The 8,402-nt window shown below is 30.8% G+C and overlaps 1 protein-coding gene across 3 annotated transcripts in view; it reads left to right on the top strand.

Annotated features, from left to right (window-relative positions):
- Positions 1–759: 759 nt before the first annotated feature.
- Positions 760–8,402, top strand: part of Pi3K68D (phosphatidylinositol-4-phosphate 3-kinase catalytic subunit Pi3K68D) — a 49,226-nt gene continuing 41,583 nt past the window's right edge. The window contains exon 1 of one of the 3 annotated variants that reach the window (XM_036360618.2): positions 760–1,459. The gene's annotated coding sequence lies outside the window, so the exon portion shown is untranslated. Of the gene's footprint in view, positions 1,464–8,204; positions 8,341–8,402 lie in introns of those variants that run through there. The other 2 variants (XM_014235955.3, XM_070112053.1) reach the window with 2 other exon arrangements.

Raw genomic sequence — 8,402 nt, 5'->3', positions numbered from 1 at the left:
GAAATGCACCTGTGAAGGGTATTACGATTTTCTTGTTTTTAAATATTGAGCATTTAACGTCATGAAACATTACACACCGTAAAGGTCAAACTCCATAACAAGCGTGCACATTATTTCAAACACGAATTCGGAAACGCATATGAGTTGTTTAAGCATACCATTCAACGCATCTGCCTATTGGAAATATGTCAATATGATTATTCAATTATCACTCAAAAAACACAATTTTATTGGTTGAAATCTTTAAAAAATGTATTTTTGAATCATCAACCTGAAAATGAAAAAAAAAAATATATAAAATAACGGCCGATTTTGACATCTATCGATACAACCTTATATAATTGGTTTGTATCATGCATTAAATCATCAAAATGTAAACAAAAAATTCATGAGGAAAAACACATAAAAAAATGTCTCTGACATTAGGGATTAAATATTTTTTTCGTAGGAGGAAGCTCGCTCTAATGAAGTCATGGATTGAAATCTTTAAAATTTTGATGCGTAAAAAACAAAACGAAACGGTAGATTTTGACATTATGAATTAAAGCACTCGTGACAAACATTTAAATATTATTCTTATAAATTTCTGAGTAAGCATACAATTTCTTTACGTCTCAAATGTTAAAAATATTTTTTTAATGGAAATAATAAAATGTCTTGACAACTCTGATTGAGGGACAAATTGATTGTCACGAATAGTGCAATATAAAATTGGTGATAGCTGTCAATTGATTTTTGACATTTCTACTACTCCGCCTGTTCGTTCTCTGCAAAAAATTTCATCCCATTCAGTCAGAAACGTCAATTGGTGGCGAGTTGATTATTTTTTTTTGTATTTTTCATTGAAGTTTGTTGCAATTTTTTATTAACTTGGTTTTTACATGACCCCCACACACTGGTGACCAAATTAGGCAAACAGCCGTGGTATTCTTCCACACGAAACTACTAGAAAGAAATGAAAAAGTGCAGATAGTTTTTATAAAGTAAGCCTAAGATATAATTTGTAATTGAACGTGGTGAAAAGAATACTTATTGGTTTCCGAACAGAAAAGTAATATCTAAACGCTGTAGAAGTGTATACATTCGCTGGAAATTGTAAGACAAGTTAAAACATAAGTAAATATTACAGCGCAAGCAATAAAAAACTAAAAATCTTCAACAGTAGCGACATACATATGTAAATAGTGAAGTGCTGTGACGTAGGAGAGTGAAAATTAATTACAAATGCACCTTTATCTATAAGCGTTGTGAAACAAAAGACTGTAATATTTCATCAAAGAAAGAGTTGAAGCACAAAGCGGCACACGCCAGCACGTATAGCAACGTATGCTGGACAAGAGGACTCTAGAAACGCGGAGACAGCCAACTAACTGCTTGCATATATTCGCGAACATTTACATATACCTATATGTGCGTACATATGTACAAAGCAGCCGTCGTATACATTTCCAAAATTTAAGTAGGTAAGTTATTGCTGCAATGGCCAAGTCGTTGGCGATTTATCGCTATTATATGTGTATGCATACATATATTTTCATATGTATTTATGTGTATTTTTTCTTGATTAGTCGTTGTTATTGTAGAAGTGGCGTAGAACGTTTCTGTTTACCTGCATACATATATTATATTTGAACGTTTTTTCGATTCCATAGTAGAGAAGGTAATCGGATATTTGCAAAACTTGCAAGCCGGTTGCTATAATCGCACTTTCTTTGCTTACACATTTATATATACTTGTATATATATATATATGTGTGTATGCATGTGCATGACGTTGACGCCTTTTAGTCAGTGAGTACCTGAGTGATTGTCTTAAAATGTCACGCACCTATCCTCATGCTACTAAGTTAGCCTAGTTATAATAGGCATACAACTATATATACATACATACATCTATAAGAATGTAAGCAGGCGCAATTAGTTCCACTAAAATGTTGTTATTTTTGATGTGTTGGCCAACGACGTGCAACAATAGACCATTTGAAATTTATGTTTGCCGCATTAGTTAGTTAGTAAATGCTTTGCTCTAACGATTTTAAACACATACTTAGTTGCTAATTTCTCCAAGCTGTGACATACTTTGTTAATGTTTTATTTTGTATGTTATTTTAGCTTGACTTAAAGTTACTTTTCCAACGTTTGCAGTCTTTTGGAGCTTTATTTGCAAAATATGGATATATCATATGTTCATATGCGCAAATTACATATATTGCTTGCTTGGAAATTCGATATTTTAATAATTTTTTGTACATTTGTTCAACTTGAGTTTGAAAGTAATATCATCGCAAATTCTCTGAATGTTCAAAAGGCACATGTGTTGTTTTTTTTTTTTTTTTTTTTTTTTTTTTTTACAAATTTTGTTTTTTGATTAGTCGCGAATCATATACATAACTATTCAGCAGAATATTGCTTTTGCTATAAATGACATATAAAATATAAGCAAAAAATATTTATATTCATTATTAAAAACAAAAATAAATGTACAAAAAACCAAATACGTTGCAAAATAAAATAAACAAAACGCTGCTACCTTATCAATCGCAGTACAATAAACCTCATTTTACATTCAAAACTTCCTGCCTCCACACATTGCATATGCGTTTGATTGAAGCTTTGACCAGCCTTAAACGGCATATGTATTACAAATCTACAGAGTAGATATGAATTCCCACAAAACCAGTACGTTATCAGCTGTAATAACAACAACAATAATAATAAACTAGCAGCCGCTTGCGTTTCAATCAATTTTAGCAAATCGTAAGCAAAATGTTTGTATTTTTGGTTTTTATATATACATACATATACACAAGCTCTTTATTGACTTAATTTTGTTTACAAATACATTCAAGTTCTTTAATACTTTCACATATACCATCTGCATCAACCCATCGCAAGAATTGCATTGCGGTTGGTTCTTTTCTTTTATAAGTTTATTATTACGTCGACATTGTTTTTGTTAGCGCATTGTTGTGCCACGCCGATTTCATTGATATATTTTCTCTGTTCGTGAAACGTCTGTTTATTGTCAATGTTTGACCTAAAAATAGACGTAAAGTCTATGTAGCCGCCGTCAACTCAATTTCTTTCAATTCAATACTATTGATTGGATTCGATTCTGAAGTAAAAGTAAATAGAGAAATTGTTTTTGGAAGTAAAATGGAATAAAATAGAAAATAATGGACGAATATAATCAATTATGAGTGCATACATACTGAAGGCTCCAGGTATGACATATGCTTACAATTGTATTTACGCCAGCGAAAGAGTTGATAATTTGAGAATAATTTTTTTGGTATGGAAAATGTAGTTAAATGATTTTTTGATATATAGAAAATAGTAGCAATACTATACGATTGTAGACTAATACGATATTATTGTTTTTTATTTAATTTTTGCTATATTAATTTTTACATTTTTAATTTTTTTTAACGCACTATATTAATTATTTTAATTATAATGATTTTGTTAATCTTTTTTTTTTTTGTTTTTTAATATCTATATTTTTAATATTTACAAATATTTAAATTTATTTTAATCATTTTTAATTTTTTTTAATGTGACGATTTTTTTATATTTGTATTAAATCATTATCGTTTTTTTTTTTTTTAATTATTTTTTTATTTAATTTAATACATTTTTTTTTTATTTACATTTTTTTGTAGCTTTGAATTATTATTTTTTAAACGTACTGCTTGTAATTATCTTTTCCTCATTTGCTTTACAAGCACTGCAATTCCTTATCTCTACCAGCCCCTTTTAAAGTAGGTTCTGTGCCTCAAAACCTACTTAGTTCAAGACTTATCAGTCTTGTGGTTTGATGTGGTTGTTATTGTTGTAGCGGCAGAATTCTGCCGAGGTTTGAGCTCGTCTCTTGCGGCTTAAGCTTTCATGAATATTTAGTAGACAGCAGCGACATATCAAACAGCTGATGTACACAACTTCATTTTTCACTTCAATGAAATTTAAATGCTTTGTTCAAAGTAAAATTTTTTGTGCAAAAAATTAATAAATTGATCGATTCATTGCTTGAAATTAAAATTGTTATTACAAATGTTATATCAGTGCTATTTTATGCTTCTTGAATATTTTTACATTTCACATATTAGTGGCAACACTACAGCTGGCTATTGTCGTCGGCAAAATTAGATATGGTTTTAATTTAGCAACAGTGGAAGCCTGCTGCGATGAAGTCGTACTGTTGTCTAAACAACTGTGCCGAAAATAACGTGCGTATTTGAATATTTATGTGTTTCATGCATTAGTCTCGCTTCTGTGTTTTTACGCAATTGAAAAGCGTGCTGCAGCGATAAGGCAATTTTTTTTATTAAATGCAGTGCTACTTGAACAGCTGGTAAAATGTGCATACATGTGACTTGTGGTTTATAAAGTAAAACTTTGTGCTTTATTTTAATTAATGTCTTTATTAATAAATGTACATATCTATGAATGACGATTATTATATGCTGCGTATTGGCTTTTTTTTCTAAATGCTTGAGATGATAAAAATCATGTCGCAATAACTGTATGTGATTTGCGTATGTACATGTGTATGTACCATATCTATGTAGTATTAAGTTCAGTGCATAAAACTTTGAGCAGCTACATATATGTATGTATGCTCTATACATATATGTAGCTGCCATACAAACTGTCCGATAAAAATCAGGTTCTTGTATGGAAAATTTTTTTATTTGACAAGATATCTCCACAAAATTTAACACAGATCAACAAAAAAAAAATTTTATTGGCGCATGGGCTTTATTTAATATATTCTGGTTATAGACAGCAAATATATATGGGAAAGGGTGAAACCAATCGAATATGTTTGCTTTTTAAGCAATTGCAGCGATTTGAACATTTTTGATTTTCGCGCCTATATAATGTCCGTCTTCGCCTGCATTCCGCATTAGTTCTGGAATCTGAACCAAAAATGTCATGCCTTATCAATTCTAAAGATTTCGTTGATTTAATAAGAGACTTTAATATATTCAAAAATAACGCAAAGTTATTGGTATCGCGATTAAAACAATGGAATTTACCGAATTCTGATGTTCGAATATCCCAGCGAAGAAAACGACATGAAAAAGTTTCTTGTTTCTTCAGTAAGGAAGATGGACTCTGTTTTTGTCATGACTCAAAAGGTTTATTTGAAGAAATCGGATTTCCTTGTCATACAACCGAATGGCGCCTTTTTATTGTTAGCCCCGCAAAAAGTCTAACAGTTGTTTTACTACACAATGGGAACAAATTTCTATCTATTCCTTTGACATACAAAGAAAATAACAACAGTATCAAAATGCTATTAACGGCAATTAAATATATGGAATACAAGTGGCACTTTATCGGAGACTTCAAGATAGTGTCTTTTTGACTGAAATGCAAGATGGGTTTACTAAATACTACTGTTATCTTTGCCTGTGGGATAGTCGGATTGATGCTGCTCACAAAAACATTAGCCCGTACGTACCGATTACGAAGTAGGAAAATGATATGACTATTAGCCAAAATTCAAAAAATTCATATCTTTGAAACAAAAAAAAAAACATCCAAAAATTTCAGATTTTTTTTTTAGATATGTTAGAGGTATAATACAAAAAATTTGTAAGCCAAAATTTTCCTGCCATGGTTACTTTTTACGATTTTGAAAAATTCTAAATTTTTTAATTTTGGTAATTTTCAAAATTTTTGCTCTTACCTCTCAGTGTCGTCTGAAAACGCACCACCGTTCTTTATTTAGCATACAGTAGTTTCTGACGTATTTAATAAATAAACTCATAAAATCGGAAAAACAGTGAAATTTTCAATTTTGCATAGCTCTTAGGAACAATTTTTTAAAAAATGTTTTCTTTGTCAGAGCTTTGTTTTATGGTAAGACAAAACTTTCCACCAAAATTCATTCGAATTGGTGGGGTCGCGTCCAACTATTTGTCGATTTGACATGGAATGATCCATATTAAATGTGAAGCATTTGTCGATCCTGAAACTATATTAATGCCGCCATTGCATATTAGATTGCGTCTTCTTAAACAATTTATAAAGGCTCTTAGTCATGATACCGAAGCTTTCAAATATTTAAAGAATTTTTTTCCAAAGCATTCAGAGGCGAAAATAAAAACTGGAATCTTTGTAGGTCCTCAAAAAAAAAAATATGGATTGTGATATTTTCCCGAACCCTGGACACAAAACGCCAATAATAAACTTAATTATTTATTATTTAAAATTATTAAACTGTAATATGGTACAGGGGATTGCCAGGGGCAGCTGTGGTATACAAATTTTGAAAAAATGGGCGCTGCCTCGCTCCCTAAATATTTTAATGTACATATCTCATAAACCACTAAAGCTACAATAATCAAATTCGCTAAGGTCAAATCCTACCGACAGTGTGAAAATCGATGGACTGGGATTATAACCACGTCCTCACCCCATATAACGGTTTTGTTAAAAAGTGCTAAAAGCGCGATAAATCAATAACTAAATGCGCCACAGACATTAAATTTTATCCATAAGATGATACAAGCGGGCTTCAGAAGAGCCAATGTCAAATTAAAACAATGAGCGTGTCACCACCCACATTTAGGTCAAAACCCTTATCACGGGACCTACTCTACCGATTTTAACCAAATTCGGAAGGTAATATTATCCTGATCTTCCTACATTGAAGTGCAAAATCGGACCAAAATCACGCCTACTTCCTATATAAAATTGAAAATTAGAGTTTTATTTTTCGATTTTAAAGTAAGTTTACAGCAAATCTCATAAAAGAAAAAAAAATTTTGTACAAGATAAAAGTAAATAACACAAAAACTTAAATATTGGAATTTTTCATGCAAATTTTGAGGTTATGTGAAAAAAGTCTATCATATATACAAAATTTTCAGATATTTTCTTTACCTACAACATTGCCACATAATGTTTTTCTATAAGACCATTTCTAACCCTTAAAAATCAATCACGCCACCCCCCTTCCGTTTTTCGACTTCAAATCGACCAATCATTATTTTTGCTTTAATGTTTGCTATTTTATTATATCTTTCATTTCCGATGGTTTCATCCAACTATGAATTTTTGTGTTTTCAAAAATTATTTACACTGATCTAATATTATATTTTACAAAGATTTGTGAAATTTTCAAAGGAAAATATTCAAAACTTGCCCATTATGACGTAATTCCGGTAGATCCTCGCAAAAAAGGTGTCTTCGCGTTGACAGCCGAACCTCTTACAAGTTCATCAAAAGTAAAAAGGAAAAAAACGTATTTTTAAGACCATAAACTAGGTATTGACAGAAGGAAAAACAAAACAAAAATGAAAATTGTATTTTTGGCAGACGTTTTTACAAAAAAATGCAAATTTTGGTGAAAATTTCTCGATGTATTTTTTTTTATTAATTGTTGTAACTGAACAACACAAAAATCCTTTTTGCAAGACTTTGTAAATTATATCTCGAAGAGTTGTGCCAAATTTTATTAAGAACGCTTGAGAAGTTCGCGAGAAATCTTAAAAACCGACTTTGAAAATACAGTTTTCAGAAAAACGTATGTAAAGTTATATGTGACTATATTTAAGCTGACCTCGAGCGCGCAACTTTTCAATGCTGTATCTCCAAAACTGTTACTTGAATCAACTTGAGAATTTAGGACAATATGCTAGACATGTTATAGACAACAACAAAAAATATTTAAAAAAATGATTTTTTTTGCAGCCGTGAAGCCCATGTAACCAACACCGACTGATTATCAATTACATTTCCTACAAATTTTATAGTTTTTTCTGCATAGAGCACCCATTAGTGAACGTTATGTATTGCCACGGATAGTTATTATTTACTCACCTGTACTTGTGGTGCTTTATCTGTTCCCAATGGCAATTAACATTTCACACTTTACTTTGCATTCGTTACCATAAACATATCTACATACATATATGGTATAATTTTGTATCTATGTATACACATGCTATATATACATATATACTTTATATATATATGTATATATATTTGGTGTAGGCGTATGTGTCTGTTTTTATATGTATGCTGTTTTTATAGCTTCAATTAGATAAAAGCAGCGACGAATATTATCAAAATTAATCGCTACAAACTGATTAAATGCTGTTGGCTATATGACTGCACGTTGTTGTTATTGTATATTGCTTTTTGTGGGGTTCTCGTTGGAATTTTAGCTGCAGTTGTAGTGTATTGGGAACCCAACACAACATTTCGCTAGCAGAGGTGTTGTTGGAAGGCATTTCGAATGCAGACGTTAATTGTTAATCAAACACTTAAATGCCAAATACACAAAATATTTGCGCATGCAGAATAAAAATTAAGCATTAATATAGAGTACAATACATTTTATTTTTTTAATTTTTCACAAAAGCTTATATCTTTGATGTACTTTAATA

Source organism: Bactrocera oleae, chromosome 6 (genome assembly GCF_042242935.1).
Source record: "Bactrocera oleae isolate idBacOlea1 chromosome 6, idBacOlea1, whole genome shotgun sequence".
NCBI classification, from domain to species: domain Eukaryota; kingdom Metazoa; phylum Arthropoda; class Insecta; order Diptera; family Tephritidae; genus Bactrocera; species Bactrocera oleae.
The sequence above is the reverse complement of the archived record's forward strand: the minus strand, read 5'-3'. Positions and strand labels throughout refer to the sequence as shown.